Source organism: Leopardus geoffroyi, chromosome B1, assembly GCF_018350155.1.
Source record: "Leopardus geoffroyi isolate Oge1 chromosome B1, O.geoffroyi_Oge1_pat1.0, whole genome shotgun sequence".
Lineage (NCBI taxonomy): Eukaryota > Metazoa > Chordata > Mammalia > Carnivora > Felidae > Leopardus > Leopardus geoffroyi.
The window spans coordinates 196,534,893-196,556,380 of NC_059327.1; the positions used below are offsets into that span (position 1 = coordinate 196,534,893).

Below are 21,488 nucleotides of genomic sequence, written 5' to 3' on the forward strand. Positions count from 1 at the left end.
GACGAAACCTGCTGCAGCCTGGATAGATGGAAAACCCAATCAACTCTTGTCAACAAGACCTGAGATGATAAATTAAGGTGAAGCCGGCAGGTCTGGCATGATGGCTTCTTGGGGGCTCATCTTGAAGTGCTTCGGTGAGGTCTGTTTTGTTTTGCTCTGTTTGGGATCATTTCTTTTGCCACTCCAGCTATGTAAAGATAATAATCGCACCAATAGAACTGGTGACCTTTCACCTTCTCTGCCTTTGATAAAGTCTCATTTTCTAGGAAAACTATGACAAACGTCTCTTCCTTCACCTTCAGTAAACTAGCAGATAATCTGTCTATTATGCTTAATATCCTCTTACCCCACAAGCCATTGGTATTTGGTTTGGGTTCCTCTGAATGGGGTGAACATTATATCTCTAACCTATGAAAAGGCTTTGCTCTTTTGCAATGTTGGTGGAGCTAAATTTGTTTTCACAGCTGGTTGTACTTGGAGAAGGGGTTAGCCGCCGTCTTGAAGGTTCTACCACAGCAGTTCATCACCAAGCCTGCTGTGTGGTGGGGGCTTTGAGCTGTTAACGGGAGGTGTGGAGGGAAGTCTAAATTAATCATTTATGATTTATTTATTCTTTTTCCATCATGGGGTAAAATGAGCAGATGCCAACATTTCTAGGGCCAATACTGTCTAGATGATGTGATGTTTGATAACTGACTCCTAATATTTATCTGCCAACGGGACCAATCTGTGGGACTAATAACAAAACCATATACTTACAGACCACTTCACAATTTACAGCTTGGTTTTCCTATTCTTGGCCTCAATGGATTCCTATAAAAATCCCGTGAGTTATAAGCTGCATTCTTTAACATCACCGTTTTACAGGTGATGAAGAAGAAGCTCAGAAGTGCTGATGCAGCTCAACTGAAGTCACATAGCTTGTCAATAGCAGGTGGGCATCTCGGATTATTACCTCCAAACCCTAAGATCTGTACTATTTCCATGACTACACTGAAGAGGAGACATCATATGAGAGGCTTCTGTACCACTGAGGCATCACTTGGGTTCCCTGCCTCTCTCCAGCAAGGCTAAGGGTTCTCACCATCTTGCCATCCAGTGCCACTTTTGCTGCAGGAGTTTCATTCAGCCTCGTGAGCATCTGTGTTGCGTCAGAAACTTGCTCAGTACTCCAGATGGAGAGATAAATTAAGACAGAGAAACTGTCTCCAATGGAGGGACTTTCTCGCTAGAGCTCTCTATCCAGAATCGTGGCCATTAGCCACATGTGGCTACTTAAATGTAAATGAAATAGAATTAGATATTCACTTTCCCAGTTTCACTAGTCACATTGCAAGTATTCAGGTATTGCCCACCGCTGAGAGTTATATCTACCTCCTAAAGCAGCCAGACTTAAAAATGCAACATTAAGTTTATTGAGAAACGTGATAACAGTCCCCAACAGCACCCATGTTGAAGTTTCTTTTCCATGTGCTAGTGAATAAAATAATGCGATTTAGGAATCATTCATTCAGAAAGTATTTGAGTAGCCAGTCTGTGCACGGTTGTGGGCACTGGGAGTATACTGGTAAAAAAGATAGACAAGGTCCTGCCTTATACCAAGGAGAATCAAACAAGTGAAGGAAAAAATGAACAAGAAAATATTATGTGGTATTGATTAGGGATAAGTAAGAAGTTGAAATATGCTGCTGTCTTAAAGAGTGATTAATTATGACTTGAGATGAGGTCACTTGGAAGATGTCTCTGGTAAGATGATATTCAAGCTGAGATATAAATGGAAAGAATGAGCTAGCCATGGCAAGGTTAAGGGAAAGCAACCGAAACAGGAGGAACAGACAGGAAGAACATTTTTGTTGTGTTCAAGGAATTTTAAAAAGGAGAGCTTGTCTGGAGCATAGTTTAAAAGCTGGAAAGTTGCCTTAGACGATGAAGAAGTAAACCATGACTAGCCAGAGTTAGGAGTTTGGATTTATTATAAGGCAATAGAAAATTTTGGGGGTGGAAACTTTAGGAATATGGAATAATCTGATTTATAATGTAAGGAATGGCCCTGCCTTAAATAGGGAGAATCTATTTTAGTGGTGTGAGAGTGAAGACAGGAAAACTAGTTGGTAGACAATTATAGCTGATTAGGTGATAAAAAAAATGGTCACACGGACCAGGGAGCAGCCAGAAAAGATGGAGAGAAGTCAGTTTTGGGATATGATTTAGAAGTAGGATCAGTCAGATACATTGATGGACTGGATATAAGAGAAAGAATAGATCCTAGATGTTGAGGCTGTGCAGATGGTGGGGCCATCTACTACAAATAGGAAGATTAATGGGAAGGATCCAAGGGGCGATCAAGAGAGAAAGTGAGAAAAAGTCTGAGATGCACATGAGGCAACCAGATAAAGATACTAAGTAGCAGTTGTATACATGAATTTGAGAAATAATTCAGGGCTTGAAGAAACATTTTGGATTTTCTGAAATGCCAATGGTGCTTAAAACTAAAACACTGGGTGAATGAGAGAGCAAATGTTGAGGAGAAGTGAAGTCCCTGGACTGAACCTAAGGTCCTGCAATATTTAGAGGGCAAAGAGAGGGAAAGGAAACAGCAAGGAGGAGCTCCAGTGAGGTTAAGGAAGAAAGCAGAAGCATATGTGTCATTCAAGCCAGGAGAAGAGAGAATTTCAGGAAGGATGGAGGCATCAACTATGTCCAGTAATGCCGAGATCAAAACCAGTGAAAACAGACTCATGACTACACAGTTTTGAAATATAAAGGTCATTTTGGAAACGGTGATTCTCAGGTCTTGGTGTATTTCTGCCAAGAAAACTCACTGGGGCTTGTATAGGAAAGAGTGTAAGGTAAGTAAGTGGAGACAGTAACAACAGGCAATGCTTTTACGACTTTTTCTTGTAAAGAAGAGCAGAGAAAAGAAACAGCAACAGAAACCCATCAAAATATCATCATATGCATCATAACATGCAATGAACTTTAAAAATCAATGAGATAATTTGGAGTGCCTGGGTGGCTCAGTCGCTTAAGCGGCTGACTCTTGATGTTGGCTCAGGTCATGACCTCGCGGATCATGGGCCCGAGCCTCACATCAAGCTCTTTGCTGACAATGTGGAGCCTGATTGGGACTCTCCTGACTCATTTTTGAGTCAAGTGTGTTGAGACTGGGTATTTGCAGAACGATTGCTATAGGAAAGCGGGTTCAAGTAGCAGTTTCAAACACAGGGCCTGGTGCATAAGTGTTTAATAGGCTTTTATCAAAATGTATTGAAGATCCATAAGAAAGAGGAAAACAATCAAAATAGTCTCAAAAAGAAAAAAAAAACCCAGAAAGATATTAGATCATTCACTTAATGGTCGTGTGTATTCATTTTAACTAATGGTGGCATTATTTAGTTATTGAGTAACTCAGTGACTTGGCAAATGTTTATCAAAACCCAGGGTGCTAGCCACTGGGATACGCCCTGATATGGAACAAAATGACAGTTCTTGTCTTCCAAGAGCTCCAACATTGGCTAGAGACTGGCAAACAGACAGTTTCATGGAAGGTATCATGTGGCCTGGACAAAAGTAGGCATAATGACTTATAGCAGCATAAAAAATGATGCAGGTTTTAAATATGGAAGCTTTGATGGGTATTAAGAAGGGCACTTGTTATGATGAGCACTGGGTGTTATATGTAAGTGATGAACCACTAAATTCTGCTTCTGAGGGGCACCTGAGTGGCTCAGTCAGTTAAGGATCCAACTCTTGATTTTGACCCAGGTCAAGATTTCACAGTTTGTGGGTTCGAGCACTGTGTTGGGCTCTGTGCCGACAGTGTGGAGCCTGCTTGGGATTCTCTCTAACTCTCCCTCTCTCTCTGCCCTCCCACACACCCTTTGTCTCAAAAGAAATAAGTAACCTTAAAAATAAAATAAAATAAAATAAAATAAAATAAAATAAAATAAAACAAAACAAGACAAAATAAAATAAAATAAAATAAAATAAAATTCTATTTCTGAAACCAATATTACCCTATACGTTAACTAACTAGAATTTAAATAAAAATTTGGGAAAAAAATAAAATAAATAAATATGGAAAGTTTGGGAAAATGTCTGTGGTATAATGTTGAACCACATTCTATCGGGGAAAGAAATAGTAAGATTTGAGCAACTATTTTGGTTATTCGTGATTGCTTTTAGTTTTCTACTCATTAATTTAAGTGTTCCTCATTGTTCACAGGAGCCTGTGACTGTTCCAACTGAATGGGTCAATCGATTTATTTCTATGGATTTGTGCCAAAGTACTTCTAAAACACTGACTATAATATGCCATGAAAGGTAAACAGGAAGTCTGTGGTATAGTCGTCATTGAACCAGACAGAGGTGGTCCTATGGCCAAGAACCAGTCTTGCTCGGACATTGGTTACATGGAGGAGACTTGAACAAATAAATTAACACAACAAGGGTAATGAAGTCGTGTTTCTCACTGTTGGAGAAGCGGAGTTGGAAATTGGACGGGGGGAATGCTAGACCATTCTTAAGTTTAGATTAGAACGGGAAGTTCTGGAGTAAGCCCGTTGTTTTCAATAGATAGATATATAAACAAATATAAAAGTAAATGCACACATATAATATATAGGTATATGCATACATATTTCTTAGTTCTTTTTACTAAGAAGACTGAAAGCAGTGAGATCTAAGTAGTAATGAATACATGTAGACCCCAGATGCTGGTTTACAAATAACATTTACAAATAACATTCTCCATTAGAAGGAATGAGGACTTCTTGTAGAAATGGGTGCTTTGGGGCCTGGGGCTACAAAAATACATGCTGAACATGGAACAATTTATTTTGACAGAAAGGAAAAAAAAGTGTTTGAGGAATAATAATAATACCTCACTACAAGGATACAGAGGTCAATTTGGAAGGGCTATCACTGGCCAAATGGGGGATAATTTTATCATCGAAATAATATCATTGGATATTAATCCACTGAACAAAGAAGGAATCTATAAATCTATATTGCTATAAATGAATTAATGGGGAGAAAAGAACGTTCTTCCTAATAGTGGCATGTAAACTACTCAATGTAGATGGAGTTATAGAATTATAAAATAACCATCTAATAACCATCATAATACTAACTTATTAGAGTAAGAACCAATGGATATTAAAACCAGTCAGTGAACGTGTAATGAGAAGTAGGATATTTTCATAGTCTCAGAGTATTTGTTAACAAAGTACAGGAAAACCTTGGATTGAGAGTAACTTGTTTGCAGGTGTTCTGCAGCACAAGCAAACATTTCTAATAATTATTAACTTGTTAAAGGAACGATGTCTTGCAATATGAGTAGTATTCGATGCCAAACATCACACGATCACAACTCAGCCAACGTTCCTTTTTTCTCTCTCTCGCTGTGGGACTGCGGGTGGTCATCTCCCATGCTCGGATGCTTGGTCTCAGGTGACGTGTTTTGCAGAAATCAATGATTTTTCAGAACCGTGGAAGGTGCCCACAGCGGGCACTAGTGTATTTTTTTTTGTCACTGCAAAGCACCTCTGGACGGTCCTCTGCTTTTCCATGTAAGAGGAAGCTTAGGAATGCTTTGCTTCCTTCTAGGTCAGGCTGCCTGCAGGTATAGACCCTTTCCTCTGCTGCCTTATTGCCAGTTACATCCAATACAGTATATGACAAAAGTTAATTAATGCTGTACTGTAGTCAACATCGTGCGAGGGTATTCAACGGCCCCCATGAACAAAAAGTTTGAAAAGAAAGGCAGTAAGAAGGAGGGGGACCTGGGTTACTCGGTTGAGCTGCCTGGCCGACTTTGGCTCAGGTCATGATCTCGTGGTTCATGAGTTCCAGCCCTGCTTTGGGCTCTGTGCGGACAGCTGGGAGCCTGCAACCTGCTTCACGTTCTGTGTTTCCATCTCTCTTTGCCCCTCCCTGCTCACACTCTGTCTCTCTCTCTCTCAAAAAAAAAAAAAAAAAAAAAAAAAAAAAAAAAAAAAAACAGAAAAAAAAAAGAAAAAAAAGAAAAAGAAAGAAGGAGATGATTACGGTGGAAATTAAGAAGGAAATCATCGAGAAGTACGTACGAACGAGGTATGCAAGTGGCAGAAATTGCAAGATCTTGTAAGAAGCCTACTTCTGCATCTCGTCTACAGAGGAGGAGGAGAAAAAGACAGAGAAATCCCTCACTTCAGAGGAGATTAAGGACGTGTGTAAAATGTGGGAAACTGCAAAATTTTGTAGAAAAGCACCACCCAAATGAGGCTGTAGCAGTGTGTGCGATGAATCTGTTTAATGACAATGCGATGTCACATTTCTGCGAAATCCTCAAAAGGAGGCCAAAGCAATGCCATTGGATAGATTCCTTGTTAAAGTTGCATGAAAAGAAAGATTCCACTGAGCCAATAGATAGCAGTGATTCCGTTAGTGAAAGTGAAAGTTGTCCCGCACGATAACCCTCCTCTCTCTTGCCTCCCTCACACCAGCCACGAAGGTTTTCAAAGGTAAGTGCTGGTTGATTTGTATATTTTTCTTTATATTTTGCATTTTCTTTATTATTTTGTATCATATTACAATATTGTAATCATTTTTATATGAATATTTTGGGGTTGTGGAACGAATCATCTGACTTTCCATGGTTTCTTATGGGGAAATTCGCTTAGATATACAAGTGCTTTGGATTACAGGCATGTTTCTGGAACGAATTATGCTCGCGAACCAGGGTTTTACTATCCTTGTAATTACAAAGGACGACATAGTTACTTTGGAGTGGAGAAGCTAACAGCTACCAGTTTAACTCTGTAGTCATAGTTTACCTTGCCAATACTGGGACAAATCAGTGTCACATACTTCCTAACAGAACACTGAGAAGATAGCATAATTTCTGTGATATTGCTGCCCCAAATTGATAATCTAAATCTAATTATTAGGAGGAAAGTATCAATGTCAAGTTCCTGATTTTAAAGATGTAATGTGGTTATGTAAGAGGGTTTTTTTATTTCTTTGTTTTTAGGACATACATACTGAAAAGTATTTAAACTTATAAGGGATCGTGTCTACAAGTTAATTTCAATTACTTCATAAAAAGATCAATACGTGTACGTTTAAGATGGAAGAAAGAGTGAGAATAAAAAAGTAAATGTAGTAAAATATTAACTGTTGGAGAATGTAGATAATCCCTTGTATTGGAACCGAAACTATCAGTTTGCTTTGAATTCTTTGTTACATATGATATATTTACAAAAAAATAAACATAAAATAAAAGCCCAAGTGGCATAGTCTGGTGTTTGCCTGACTCCAAACTGACTTCAGTTATGGTTTTGTTCAGATGTTGGAAAAAGTGAACTCAACCACTTTCTCTCCTTCTAGTACTATGTGACCCAGTCTGGCGAATGAAATATAAAATACCGGGAATATACTGGAAAGCTTTTGGGGAAAATCTCCTCCATGACAACAAGAACGTTTGTGAAGAAAAATGCGCAGTCCCATGATTTGCTTGCCCTTGGACCCCCCTCTCCCACCGCAGTCTTGCCTCTGAATGTACCTGCTTCAAGTATGTGATACTTGGGACGGTTGCAGGCCACGGGGCAGTCATGAGATCACACGAATCTTTGAAATGCTAATGCTGAGCGCTAATATCATTGGCCACTAAATCAACACTAGTAGCCATTATGTATTTGCAGACTTCTTGTTATTGCAGAACAACAAACAACTGAATGTAGGCTATGTGTGTTCGGATATCGTTAACCTGAAGCTGGAGGCGTTCCTAACGGACCCAAACAGTAGCAACAACCCACATTGACTTCCACAAAGGAGTTGGTGGCACGATGGGAACCATCCCTCCAGAAAAGCATAGCTTAGGGTAGCATCACATAAACATTATGTTGGATTTCCTGTAGAAAAGGATCAGTTTGCTTATTAATATGTGGGTTCGTAACCGCAAGGATTGGTTAGAATTTGCACGAAAACAGAAAGGCATTTTGTCTACTTCCATCTCTGCTTTAAAATGTTGTGGGCATTCTGAGCACTTTATAAAAACTGAATCTTAAGAACCCACTGTTTTATGCCTGTACTGTATCTACCCTGTGCAGGGATTTTCAAGAAACACTTCAACATTCCTGTAAAGGACCCCTGGTGCCGGAATATTAGGAATGCACTTCTGTACCAGGATGTGGTCATCTGTTAAGACAAAAATGTTTTTACTGAATTTTTATGAATTCATTTTCCCTCCTCTCATTTTCTGGGTATATTTCACGTAACCTTAAACCATTCTATGTTTTCAAATACCCAGTTAAAGCATCAGACCTAACATGGTTTATTTTAAGGATTCACATAATCCAGGAGCACAAGGCAGGCAACTACTGTGTGGCATCTTGGAACCAGCACAGAAAAACAGAGCAAGTGTTTCCAGTAATAAAGCAAATCTACAAGCAAATTTTCAGTTGAGAAGAAAATGTGGTGTGACCCAGCGCAGTCAATTCTTGTAGAAAAGTAGAGATTCATTTCTTAAGCCAAATATTTTCCCTATCGATACGCCTATATTTCATCCAGCACTTTGCAGCCTCCAGAGACCTTGCAAAACTCAGTATGTGATCTAATCTCCACAACAACCTCACGAGATGGGTGGGAAGTAAGTTATTCGTCTTGCGAACAAACAGGTTTACGGAGAGGATGTGATATGGCCTGGATCATAGAGCTGGCATGCAGAAGGGCTGATCCTCAAACCTGTGCTTTATGATGCTGATTCTAGTAAACTTTCCAAATGGAACTAGATTTTGTAATTTATTCACAATGTTTTCGTTTTTAAATAAAAGCAGTTAGTATATATAAAGTAATATGACACTTAATGTTCTATACACACACACACACACACACACACACACACACATATATATTGATTTAATTCTCACCAAAAATTATAGTTACTATCATCTAACTTTTATGAATGAAGACACTGAGGCATAAAGAGTTTGAATAATATGAACAAGTTAAAGCAATTACTAAAGGGCACAGCTGAGATTTAAACTCAGGGTGTTGGACTCTGGGGTCCGTGCTCTTAGCAATTTCAACATACAGTCTTCTTAACATCTTAATGCCAGTTTCAGGCCTAAAGACATCTTGCTCCCTTTAAAGAATACCCTTCTCTTTCTTCTCTCCGCTCATGCTCTCTTCCTGTTCTAGAATACTAAAGCTGCAGGGAGACCTTAACGTGCTGTAATAGTCTTAGTTTATATAGTAATCTGCTCCGTCCAAAATAACTCAAATTGGTTACTTCTTAGATTTTGAATCTGCAAATACCTTCCTGCCTCTTTCTTTGAAGATCTGGGATGGACAACGTAGAAATCCTAGGAATATCATTATTCCTCTCCCAGCATTCAAGACTCTAGTTAGACCTCACTAATGTGTAATTCCTTGTTGTTGTTTTTTTGTTTGTTTGTTTCTGTGGTCCTACCTATAGCAGTTCCCTTAAGCTGATGATGCCAGACAGAGCTGCATCGGTCCTCACTCAAGTGAGAAGAATTAGAAGAGAGACTCCAAGAGTAGATGTTGATCACTGGGCCCCTCTCCGTGTCCCCTATGGATGGGTGTACTTGACTAACTTAGACTCTCTGTGAGCTTGGGGAACGGAAGCGGGGATGAAAGAATGTGGCTATTGCTTACTCACTAAATGTCTATTGCTCCACAAGACCTGGGAGTCCTCCATAACTTTTATATAATTTCTTCATAAATATGTGCCAGAATTAAATCCAGCTCACCCTTCTGTTCTTCAGGGTTGCTCCATTACAAATTTACAATGCAGATTACACTCTTCCTAATCCCTACATCCTTGCAAGAGTGCCTGTTGCCACATCCCCTCATTTTCCCTCTCTACCAAAAATCTTGCCCTCTGGCCTCCGAGTTCTTGCTCCCGCAGTATAAGAGCCACCACTGGTTACTGAGTTTCTACTGGGTGCTCGTAAATGAGTATCAGCAAGTTTAATACCTTGTACACAGTTACCCAGTTAGTGACAGAGTCTGGGTAGAGGAGGGTTGCAGGTGCCAGAACCCATTGCTGAGTACAGCTTCTCCACTGTCTTCAACAGTTTTTATGGTTAGCCATTCCGCTGCTTTCCCATTCTCTTCCTAGAATGTTTGTTATACTTACTGCATTTTACTGAATTCAATTATGAAGACGGCTTTTCAGCTACAGCCCCCTACGGGTGCTCAGCCTTTCTCATGATTTAGAGCTTGGTTTTGTGTCCTTCCTGATTCCCACAGCTGTCCCTCGGCATTATTCCTTGGTCTTCTTTTTAAAATGTCAGCTACTTGGAGGTTTTTGCCATTTAACAGCATGGTGGTTTTCATCTATGAACCTCCTGAGAACTTCCCTCGATTGACTGATACTTTGGCATATGGTTCCATGTTCTTCTTTTCAGGCCCTGCTGCTATCTTTTTTAAAAACACCCTAGGGAGGAGGTGGGTCAGCACTGTTACCATTGTCCAAAAGGCAGAGAATTTGTGGTATGGTAGTGAAGTAAAGTGCTCACAAGTATCTTCCTGCAAATCCCTTGTGTAGTCTAGACATAGTATTAAAAAAAAAAAAAGGCACAAAACAACCATTTAAAAGCACTGGAATGTATCCAAAATCAGACAGAAGCCAGGGGAGAGTTTATTCTTAAAAAACCTCCAACAGTAAATGGTAATGACTGCAAGTTTGTGGCTTAGTTGCTGTAGGGCACTCCCCATGAGTTGGCAGCAGAAACTCAAAAACTTATTAGCTCAAGGTGTCAAAAAACAGAATTTTGTCCTGGAAGAGAACTGGGCCCAGTATCTGACCATTCCTATGTGAAAAGCCTTGGCTGATCATGCACGCTGGCGGTTAGACTGAAGGGACTTAATGAAAATGCAAGCAGAGAACTGTGAGAACCTATCCTTAAAAAACAGAATTTCACTATATGAGATCCATGAGTGTGCTGTTTTTGTAAGTATTATTATTGAAAGCATTTTCCAAATACATAACTCACGTAGCAAAAAGCTGAGCCTTACTAGCTTGAGACGTCAAAGGACAGAGACGGAGGTGAGCAGAGCAATTAGGGCAAGAATTTGCAAAATCAAGAGAACTGAGAGAAGATGAGTCCGAAAATCTGACTGGGAGCAGCGCCCAAATCTTCACTGACGACAAAATTGTAAACATAAAAGGGACACCCCAAGGAGACGGGACTGAAATAGTGGCAGCTTGAAGCTGTATGAAGTATGCGGTGATTTCAGCTGATATGCACCATGGAGGTGGCATTGTGGTTTGGGTTCAAGCTAGTTAACTGCTGACTTATTAGAACAAAAATTAAAATAATCAAAACAATATAACAGAATACAAAGTGGCTGTATCTGCATCTGAACTATTTTTATTTTATTTTATTTTATTTTATTTTATTTTATTTGAGACAGAAAGAGAGAGTAAGAGCAAGTGGGAGAGAGGAGCAGAGGGAGAGAGAGAGAGAATTCTAAGCAGGCTTCATACCCAGCACAGAGCCTGATGCAGAGTTCCGTACCACAACTCTGGGATCATGACCTGAGCCCAAATCAAGGGTTGGATGCTCAACTGACTGAGACATCCAGGCACCCCTGAGCTATCTAGTTTTAAATACAAAATTAGAAGACATACATAGAAATCATAAAATATGATCCATACTCAGGAAAAAAAAGACAATCGGTAGAAATGACATTAAGTGTGTCCATTTGTTATGTGTGGCAGATAGAGACTTCAAAGTATATATTATGAATACATTCAAAAAACAAGGTTAAAAATATGCTCAAAGAATTAAAGGAAAGAATGATCTTAATGAATGAATGAAAGAATCTCAACAGAAAAGCAGAACCTATGTAAATAAATAAATGGCAACTCTTTAGCTAAAAAATACAAGAACAGAATGAAAACTTTACTAAAGAGACTCAACAGAAGAAAGTTCCGTTAAAGATAGATCAGTAGAAATTACTCCATCCAAAGAACAGACAGGAAAAAGAAAGGCTAAGAAATCGAGTGTACTCAAGGTTCTACCCATGAAAACAATGCCAACTGTTATGTTTGAAAAAAGAGTGACCTTAAAGAAAGGCACCTGAGGGGCGCCTGGGTGGCGCAGTCGGTTAAGCGTCCGACTTCAGCCAGGTCACGATCTCGCGGTCCGTGAGTTCGAGCCCCGCGTCGGGCTCTGGGCTGATGGCTCAGAGCCTGGAGCCTGTTTCCGATTCTGTGTCTCCCTCTCTCTGCCCCTCCCCCGTTCATGCTCTGTCTCTCTCTGTCCCAAAAATAAATAAATGTTGAAAAAAAAATTAAAAAAAAAAATAAAAAAAAAGAAAGGCACCTGAAAATGAGAGAATGAGAGCTTCACTGTTGAGTTTCCCATTTCTGATGGTTGGGAAGGACATAGGCTGCTCTGAGCTGTTGAGACACTCATTAAGCCTCATTATATTAGAAACAGTTTGATCAAATACTCTGCGACAACCAATAGATTCAGAAAAAATAAGGCATTTTACGTGTGAAGATTCAGGAAGTAAATTATAGAACTCGTATGATTCAGTGTTGTACAATTGAGTGATTGTCATAGATTGTGTTATTGGCACCAACGTGTCGTTTTTCCCCTTCATTCCTTTAACTCTGCAGTTCATTCATACCAAGGGACATGGTTTGGAGGGATACATTTCTAAGCCTAATCTTCGCATGAGATGTGCTTTGGGCCGAGCAGACATTTTCAGAAATTAAGCAAGCAAAATTGTGAAAAGTGTTTGCATGTTGGGCTCCTTGCTCTGATGCTGTCACCATTTCTTTGAGAAGGTCATGCTGGGGTTAGCTGGCTAAGTACCAGGAGAAGGATGAGGAACATGAGAACAGAACTGTCTCCTCAGTTAAGTTGCCCCAGTTAAGAGCTCCAGCCAACTCTAAGCTAGAACAGAGGGTCCCATTCAATCTTCAGATGCATGCCTGAGGCCAGCTAGGATCAGCAGAATTGCCCAGCTGAGCCCAAGTCAGTCAATACTTCCATTCCATGGATCCATAAACTGTATTAATAAATGCCTATTGTTTTAAGCCACTGGGTGTTCAAGTAGTTTGAAATAATTTCCTGATAGACTATTCAAAAGCATCAGGCACCGTGCTCGATGCTTCATCTATATTGTCGTGTTCAACACTCAAAACATCCTGATGAGGTAGGTACGACAATTGTTTTTGAAAATTTCAACAGTGCATTTTCAGATAAGAAAAAAAAATGTTATTTCGCATGCCAAAGTCACACAGCTATGGAATGAAGCCAGGACTCAAATGTGGGCAGCCCATGTCAGATATTCTATGTACATAAGAATTTGTGTCAAAGGATTTGTCTGTTAAGGGATTTTTCTATCTCCAAATTGTCAGAATTGCATGCTGACAAAGGGAGTGAAAAATAAACTGTACTGTAGAATTATAGAACATTTCAAAATATGTTATAACAAGAAATTTCTTTTTAATCTTTCTTCCTACACACCACTGACATATACAAACGTCATAATACAAATGCTTAAAGTAACGAAATACCAACTTCTGCACTTGCTTACATTTGGAGTCAAAGTGTGCCAGGAAAAACATACGCCTGCTGCCATGCATGGTTATTAGTTCCTGGGCCTTCAAGATGCCTCCTACTAATTTATTTTCATCACCGTTGGTTTGAATTGTATCCTTCTTTCCCCCCATCATTCAGCACCACTTAAAAAATGGGAGAAAAAAATTAAAGGTCTCACTCCTAAAATTTCAGACATATGGTGGGGGGTTAAACAGATTCTATGGGATTAAGGAACAGGGGACCAGAGCTCTTGTCTTGTTTCTACCCTGAAGTGTCTACAAGTTGTTAAGCAAGACTCCACATATTTCTTGGAGCCTTAATTTTCTTTTATGTATAGTGGAGTCACTACCAGCCCTGGGAGCCTATGAAACCCATTCATGTACTCATTCTATCAATACTTAGTTATTGCAAACTAGCTATGTGACAGGTACAACACGATTCATGTAGACAGAGAAACTAGACAAAATCCCTCCATGAGTTCCCAGTCAGGGAAATCGTCACAGAAAAATGTATTTAGTGCTCATTGTTTGTTGCTGTTGTTATTACAAAAACAATACAGTTACCAAAAACTTAAAACAATATGTTATTGGAATTTCAATTAAATAATTTATTTTTAAATACAATCTTTTACATTCTAAGAGAGTAGAACCAAAAGTTTTCACCGAAACTTCACACTTTCGATCATGCTTTTGCCAGAATCTATGATTTTGGTCTTTTCCCTCTTTTTTAACTATGAATGTAAAAGGCAGAACAGTGTCTCACCAATAGCCACAATGGGATCACACATATATGTGTATATTTGCACACATATAAGTGTGTGTTTGTGTGTATACACACATGCGTGTGTGTGTGTGCATAGCATAAATAACCAGGCTAGAATGCTTAGAGAAAGGCCCACAATGGCATTGGCTCTCAGGTTGAATGGAGAAGGAAAATCTGACTTGGAAAAGTTATTATCTATCTTCATAGCAACACAAGTATGTAAATACTAAACATGCTTTCTCTTTCTCTCTCTCTCTCTCTTTTTTTCTTTCCCAGTATTGCCTTTGTGGTATCCTTGGAGAAGCTGGATAGACTCTTCAATTGGTTTAAAAATGCATTTATGAAGACCTACATTATCCTTGCAATTGATGTCTGCATGTTGTTTTAATTAAGGGTTAAGTTTGGGGGTGCCTAGGTAGCTCAGTCGATTAAGCGTCCAACTCTTGACTTCAGCTCTGGTCATAATCTCACAGTTCATGAGACTGAGCCCCACATTGGGCTCTTTGCTGACTGTGGGAAGACTGTTTGGGATTCTCTCTCTCCATATTTCTCTGCCTCCCCCTCCCCTCTCATGCTCTCTCTATCTCTCTCTCTCTCAAAATAAATAAGTAAAAATTAAAAAAAAATAAGTAAGTTTGGCTGTGATTAGCAGAAAAGAAAATAGAAAGGCAATGTGTTTAATAAGATAGAGGTTTATTCTCTCAAGTGGGCAAGAATGGCTGATCATTTTTAGCATTTGTCGTGTATCAGACACTATCCTGAGTGCTTCCCATTTGCTGATTCTTTTAATTCTCACAAAACCCTACAGGTCTTATTATCTCCATTTTACAAATGGGGACGCTGAGATGGAGAAATTAACTGTCCCACGATTGAACACAGGCTATCCAGCTCCAGAGCCTGAGCCCTTCTTGCCCCTACTCAATGCCCTGCGGCAAACCATCATGGGTGAAGATAGAACATCACCGGTTCCTTTTAGAGTAGTTCCTATTTTCATGGTGCGGCGTGGTCTCCACATTCCACACAGCAGTATAGAGCCAGAGGTGAAGAAGAGGGTGTGGCAAGTGATGGGCTTATAAATGACTTCCATTTACCTGGTAACGTCTGCTGACATGGCTCTTTCACATGGCCACATCCAACTGTAGGGTAGCCTGCAAACATGGCCTCCATTCCAGGCCCCTGTGTCCAGGCTAAAACTGCCCCATGTCCATGGAAGGAAGGAATATTGGTGACAACTGATAGCTCCTACTCACAGGTCTCTTTTTATCATTTTATTTATTTATTCAGAACTATTTACGTATTTAAATTCAAGTTAGTTAACATATAGTATAGTCTTGGCTTCAGGAGTAGAACCTAGTGATTCATCTCTTACATGAGATGAAACCTGGTGCTCATCCCAACAAGTGCCCTCCTTAAGGCCCATCGCCCATGTAGCCCATCCCCCCACCCACCTCCCCTCCAGCCACCCTCAGTTTGTTCTCCGTGTTTAAGAGTCTCGTAGGGTTTGCCTCCCTTCTGTTTTTATCTTATTCTGCCTTCCCTTCCCTTATGTTCATCTGTTGTGTTTCTCAAATTCCACCTATGAGTGAAATCATATGGTATTTGTCTCTCTCTGACTTATTTCACTCAGCATAATACACTCTAGTTCTATGCATGTTGTTGCGGATGGCAAGACTTCATTCTTTTTTTTTTTTTTTTTAATTTTTTTTTTCAACGTTTATTTATTTTTGGGACAGAGAGAGACAGAGCATGAACGGGGGAGGGGCAGAGAGAGAGGGAGACACAGAATCGGAAACAGGCTCCAGGCTCTGAGCCATCAGCCCAGAACCTGACGCGGGGCTCGAACTCACGGACTGCGAGATCGTGACCTGGCTGAAGTCGGACGCTTAACCGACTGCGCCACCCAGGCGCCCCAAGACTTCATTCTTTTTGATTGCTGAGTAGTATTCCGTTGTATACATATACCACATCTTCTTTATCCATTCATCAGTCAGTGGACATTTGGAATCTTTCCATAATTTGACTATTGTTGATAGCACTGCTATAAACAGCAGGGTGCATGTGCCCCTTCGAATCAGCATTTTTTTAGCCTTGGCTATATTCCTAGTAGTGCAATCGATGGGTCATAGGGTAGTTCTATTTTTAATTTTTTGAGGAACCTCCATATTGTTTTTTTTTAATAAAGGTTGTACATTTTATTAAATGACTCTAAATTGTTTTTAGTAAGTCTACTTGGGAAAGACATTATTTCCCTTGTGTTCTAGAGGGGACAACAACCATTGTTCTAAGAACACGAGGACACCAACTGTTCAACTCTAGTTGAATAATCTAATTTATTTTTGTCATTTTCATTTTCGTTAACAGGAAAGCTGAGTTCTAAAAGTCCAAACTCATAGATAATTCTTTCTGTGAACGAAGAACTGAAGTGTTACTGGGAGCCAGTGAGTTGACCACCCTAGATGTCTGTGAAAACTATCATAAAATAGTCAATATGACAACAAATTATTATGAGACAGCCATCATATAAAAGTTCTATGAAAATGACTCTTTTAAGAGTGTCTGTCAGCATTTTCATGGGAAATTCTGATTATTTTTCCTTCATTCCCAACTGGCTAGCAATTTGCAATAAATATATTTGATGCATGTCTCCAGTAGCTGCTTCCAAAGCCAGTAACTTTTTAGGAGATTATAAATTTTAAAAAATTAAATAGTCTTTTTTTGTTTGTTTGTTTGCCTTTTCTGAATTTGTTTCAACTTACGCATAAAATAAAATTCCAAGTCACATGACAAATTTAACTTTCATTTATAACATACATGGTACAAAGGATTATCGAGGAGGAGAAAACAGCATACCATAGAATGACATTGTAGAGCACAAGGAAAAATCACAATAATAAACACTATTGACATAAATTATCCTGTCAGCAGACCTTAATTTCTAGAATGGATCAACAAATTACATCAAACAATATTTGTTTAGAAAAACACAGATGATCAACGTGATTCTGAAAAATCTAAAATTAATGAACAAAGCTCTATTTTCACTCCAGCTTAAAACAAAGTGAAAGTAAATGTGCCAATAGGAGAGTCAGACAAATTAGAATTAATTTAACATTATTAGTAAATAGAGTCATTAAATTATAATGAAAGACACTCAATGATGAAGTTTTGACATCATTATATACAAGTGAAATAGCACAACATCTGGATACATGAGCAAACAATGAAGAACCCAAGAAGAAATAGATAAGGGTACAAATTGTAAAAGGACATTTCTGTCTAAACATGACTGAATATGAAAAGCTAAAGATACTGAATTGTTTCTATATGCCAGTCTTTTTTCCCCCAGCCCTTTATGATTTAGTGCATATATCTTCCCAATAAACTATGAGATTAATACTAACCATGAACAATGGGAGAAGAAATCATCCTATGAATAATATGGAACTAATTCTAAGAAACTGTAGCTCATTACGAAGAATCACATTCACTTTTCCAAACTACACAGCTTGGATTATTTGCAAAAGTTGACCACAGCAAAACATCAATGTATTCAAAGTATAGAAGATACGCGTTGTTTTGACTACTGACTAACATGCTTAATTCCCAAACAAAAAACACTTAGAAAAATGATTACTCTTAAAAAAGTCAGCCGGGGGGCGCCTGGGTGGCGCAGTCGGTTAAGCGTCCGACTTCAGCCAGGTCACGATCTCGCGGTCCGGGAGTTCGAGCCCCGTGTCAGGCTCTGGGCTGATGGCTCAGAGCCTGGAGCCTGTTTCCGATTCTGTGTCTCCCTCTCTCTCTGCCCCTCCCCCGTTCATGCTCTGTCTCTCTCTGTCCCAAAAATAAATAAATGTTGAAAAAAAAAAATTAAAAAAAAAAAAAAAAGTCAGCTGGGCCATGGGAAACTAAAGACCTGAAAAACTAATTGAAAATTAAAAAAAAAAAAAAGGACATTATATTTTGAAATCAATATCAGAGTAACTGAAGACCAGTTCATAAATTTATTTTCAGTGTGAAATAAGGAAAAACAAACTTTATAATCTAACTTAGGATATTCAGTTAAAAAAAAAGTCACGCATGCTTGATGGGGATGTAAAAATGGTATAACTTTTTTGCTAAATGGTTTGTCAATTCTTTAAAATGTTACTATACGACCCCGCCCATTCCACTCCTAAGTACACATCCAAGAAAAAAGAAAATCTATCAAATCTATGAGATGCAAAATATACTGGGGTTTGCCCTGAGCTGGGTAGGAGAGAGTAGACAGAGACCGGGGAGTGCCTGCTAACAGGTAAGGGGTTCGTTTGGGTGCTGATGAAAATATTCTAAAATCAGATTGTGCCGATGGTGATACATCTCAGCACATATACTAGAAGGCCCGGAATAGTACACCTTACGCAGGCGAATTCTATAGTGTGTGAGTTATATCTCAGTAGAGCTATTATAATAGGGGAGAAATGGGAGAAGTAAAACATAGTTTTGTGTCTGTGATTTCCATGTTTGTTACAGAAAGAAATTGCCAAAGTAATCCTTAGCTCTGATCCAGCTTGCTCTTTGTCCCAGGCCTTACCCAGAGCAGGTGCTTAGTGGGTTATGTGTTGTGTTATGTACTTAATTAAAGATAAATTCCTTCACGATGATTTGATGCAAACTTTCACACTAAAGAACAAGTTTGGTAACCACTTAAAGCCTTGGTGATAGGGTTTGGGGATGGAAACTAGACCAGGTTCTGTTGGCTTAGAGGTGTTATGTTCCTGAATACATACTTCTTACTGCTCCAAGAAGTTCAGGGATGAAAAAAAGCAAGCAAGGATGCCTGCGGCATAGGACAGGAATCTTTTTGTGAAACCAAAATAAAACTGGTTCTGTGGAAGAGACTGTTTTAAGGTCTTTGTTTTTTTGTAAACTCTGAAAAGACAGCTCGAAAACGTACTGATAATATTTTCACGGGAGAGCACAACAGCAGGGATGCAAACAACACACGGGGCATTGATGGAGTCCTGGGTTGCTGGCACATTAGAGATCCTTTCAAGTCAACAATTAAAGACTTCTCAACAAATGTCATCTCAGCTAAATTCTACTCATGGGATTCATATAATAATCAAATACGGCAACATAGGAAAATCTTTGGTGAACTTGTAAAGTGCCCCAAAATACAAGATTCTACTGGTTGTTTTGTCTTCTTAGATACTATCTATAGATCTAGATATAGATCTATAGATATAGATATTTGTGTATATATTGTATGTATATATATATATATCTTTCTATATATAACATTTGTGTATAATGGATCATATACATTTAATCTATATAGACATGCACACATGTTATATATGCAGATATACATATTATATATATATATATATACACAAAGTATTTTATATATACAAAAATGTTATATATGTTAAAAAATGCTTTTTTTTTTCACATTTGTTGTGTCTTTAAGATTATGAGTGGAGATGACCAATTGTCAAAATTCACTCTCTCCTCCTGTAATACCAGAATTATAACTAAGCACACATTCTACTTGTATGTCTTTTACTGTGAAATCTCTATTCAAGTACCTTAATATTTATTTTTAAAGACGTCAAACATTTAAGGCTATAAATAGTAACCTTTTTGTATTTTTGATAGAAACGTTTTCTTAAATCTCTTTTATGACTTTTCATTTTACTCTTATTTGCTTGCTATGAATATATTATTTTTTACATAAACAATCACATCATTCTGTTCCATCCTAATAGCTTCCATTATTTCAAATGTTATAGGATTATGAACAATTCAAAGAGATGGTAACTATCTCATATTATGATTGTTTATGATTTTGATTGACACCTGATAGACTGCATTAGAATTACTTAAGCGACTGTCTACTTGGCTTATTCTTGTGTATTTCCTCACAGCTTGTTAAATAAATGAGATACATTCTTAATTGAATCGAGTTGGATTAGAAGCTCTTTGAATCTATTTTTCATAAGATGCGGAAGATAGCCATCAATGAAAACTTTTCATTATGCTCTGTCGTAAATAGACACCACATGGACCTTTCACAGGCAGAGGGAAAATCTTAATGCATCTTACTATATGTCAAGAATTGCAATTGATTTTATACATATATTATTTTAAAGAATCCTCACCACCATCCTTTCAACTAGGACTGTGACCTCATATAATCAGTATTTTAGAGGAAGAAATTTAAAAAGATACGTGGCTACGCCTAGTCACATAATGTCGCGGCTGGTGGATTAGAGGGTCAAGCACAAATCTTTTGACTACAAATCCTGAGCCACATCAGGGATGAGTTCACGGGCTGGCTGCATGAAAAATGTGGAAATCCCCAGAAGCACATTCCAATAGTGCTGAGCCTACAAGGATTATTCTCGGCTACTGGGTAGTAAAAGACCTTTTGCTTAGGCCTGCAGCCCACAGCCTTTATCATGCTTCTTGTGACAAAACTTCTAGAACCTTTGCCGGGGCATTTTCCCGCTCTTGTGTCCGCTTACTTAGTACTGGGAAAACTGAAGTATTACTGGAAGGAAATGACTAACGTACATGAAGCAGCTGCACAGCCCTTGTTCCAAAGACACTATGACATCTTAAAATATGGACTTTGAATAAGTTGTTATAAATGAAGATCCAACGCTCAAAAGATGAATTTCATTTTGTTTTTGCTATACAAAGTAAGGGGTGCAGATTTGTAAGGAACAAATCCCCTTTTGCATCAGAGTGAGAAGAATGTGCTCTTGGAATTTGACAGGCTTTGGCTCTAATCTCAACTTTGATACTTATCAACAAATTACTTCCTTTTTAAATCTTAGCTCATCTAAGATTAGGAATAATGTTTTGGTATTTTGTGAAGGTTAGAGATAACATGCACAAAATACTTAGAATAGTCAGTTGTATAAAAGTTACCCAATGAAGGTCCCCCTCCCCCTCTCCCAGTACTCAGATACGAACACTTCTGCCATGCTTTGAAGGTGTTAATTAATATCCCTTGATTCTGAGCCAATTGTGACTGGACTCATATACATAGAGTACATTATAATGCATAGTGTTAACTTTATTACTGGTGAAGCTTGATCAGCAAGTGTGAGAAGTTTGAGCAGGAAAGCTCTATTTTCTTCTCTCTACTCTTCAGTCAGGCACCTGGGAGCC

At 38.7% G+C, this 21,488-nt stretch overlaps 1 long non-coding RNA gene across 1 annotated transcript; it reads left to right on the forward strand.

Moving 5' to 3' along the window:
• The first annotated feature begins 6,348 nt into the window (after positions 1 to 6,348).
• LOC123583648 lies at positions 6,349 to 7,723 on the forward strand. The gene is made up of 2 exons (XR_006704983.1): positions 6,349 to 6,503; positions 7,369 to 7,723. It is a non-coding gene; the product is annotated as an uncharacterized LOC123583648 (long non-coding RNA).
• The last annotated feature ends 13,765 nt before the right edge of the window (positions 7,724 to 21,488 follow it).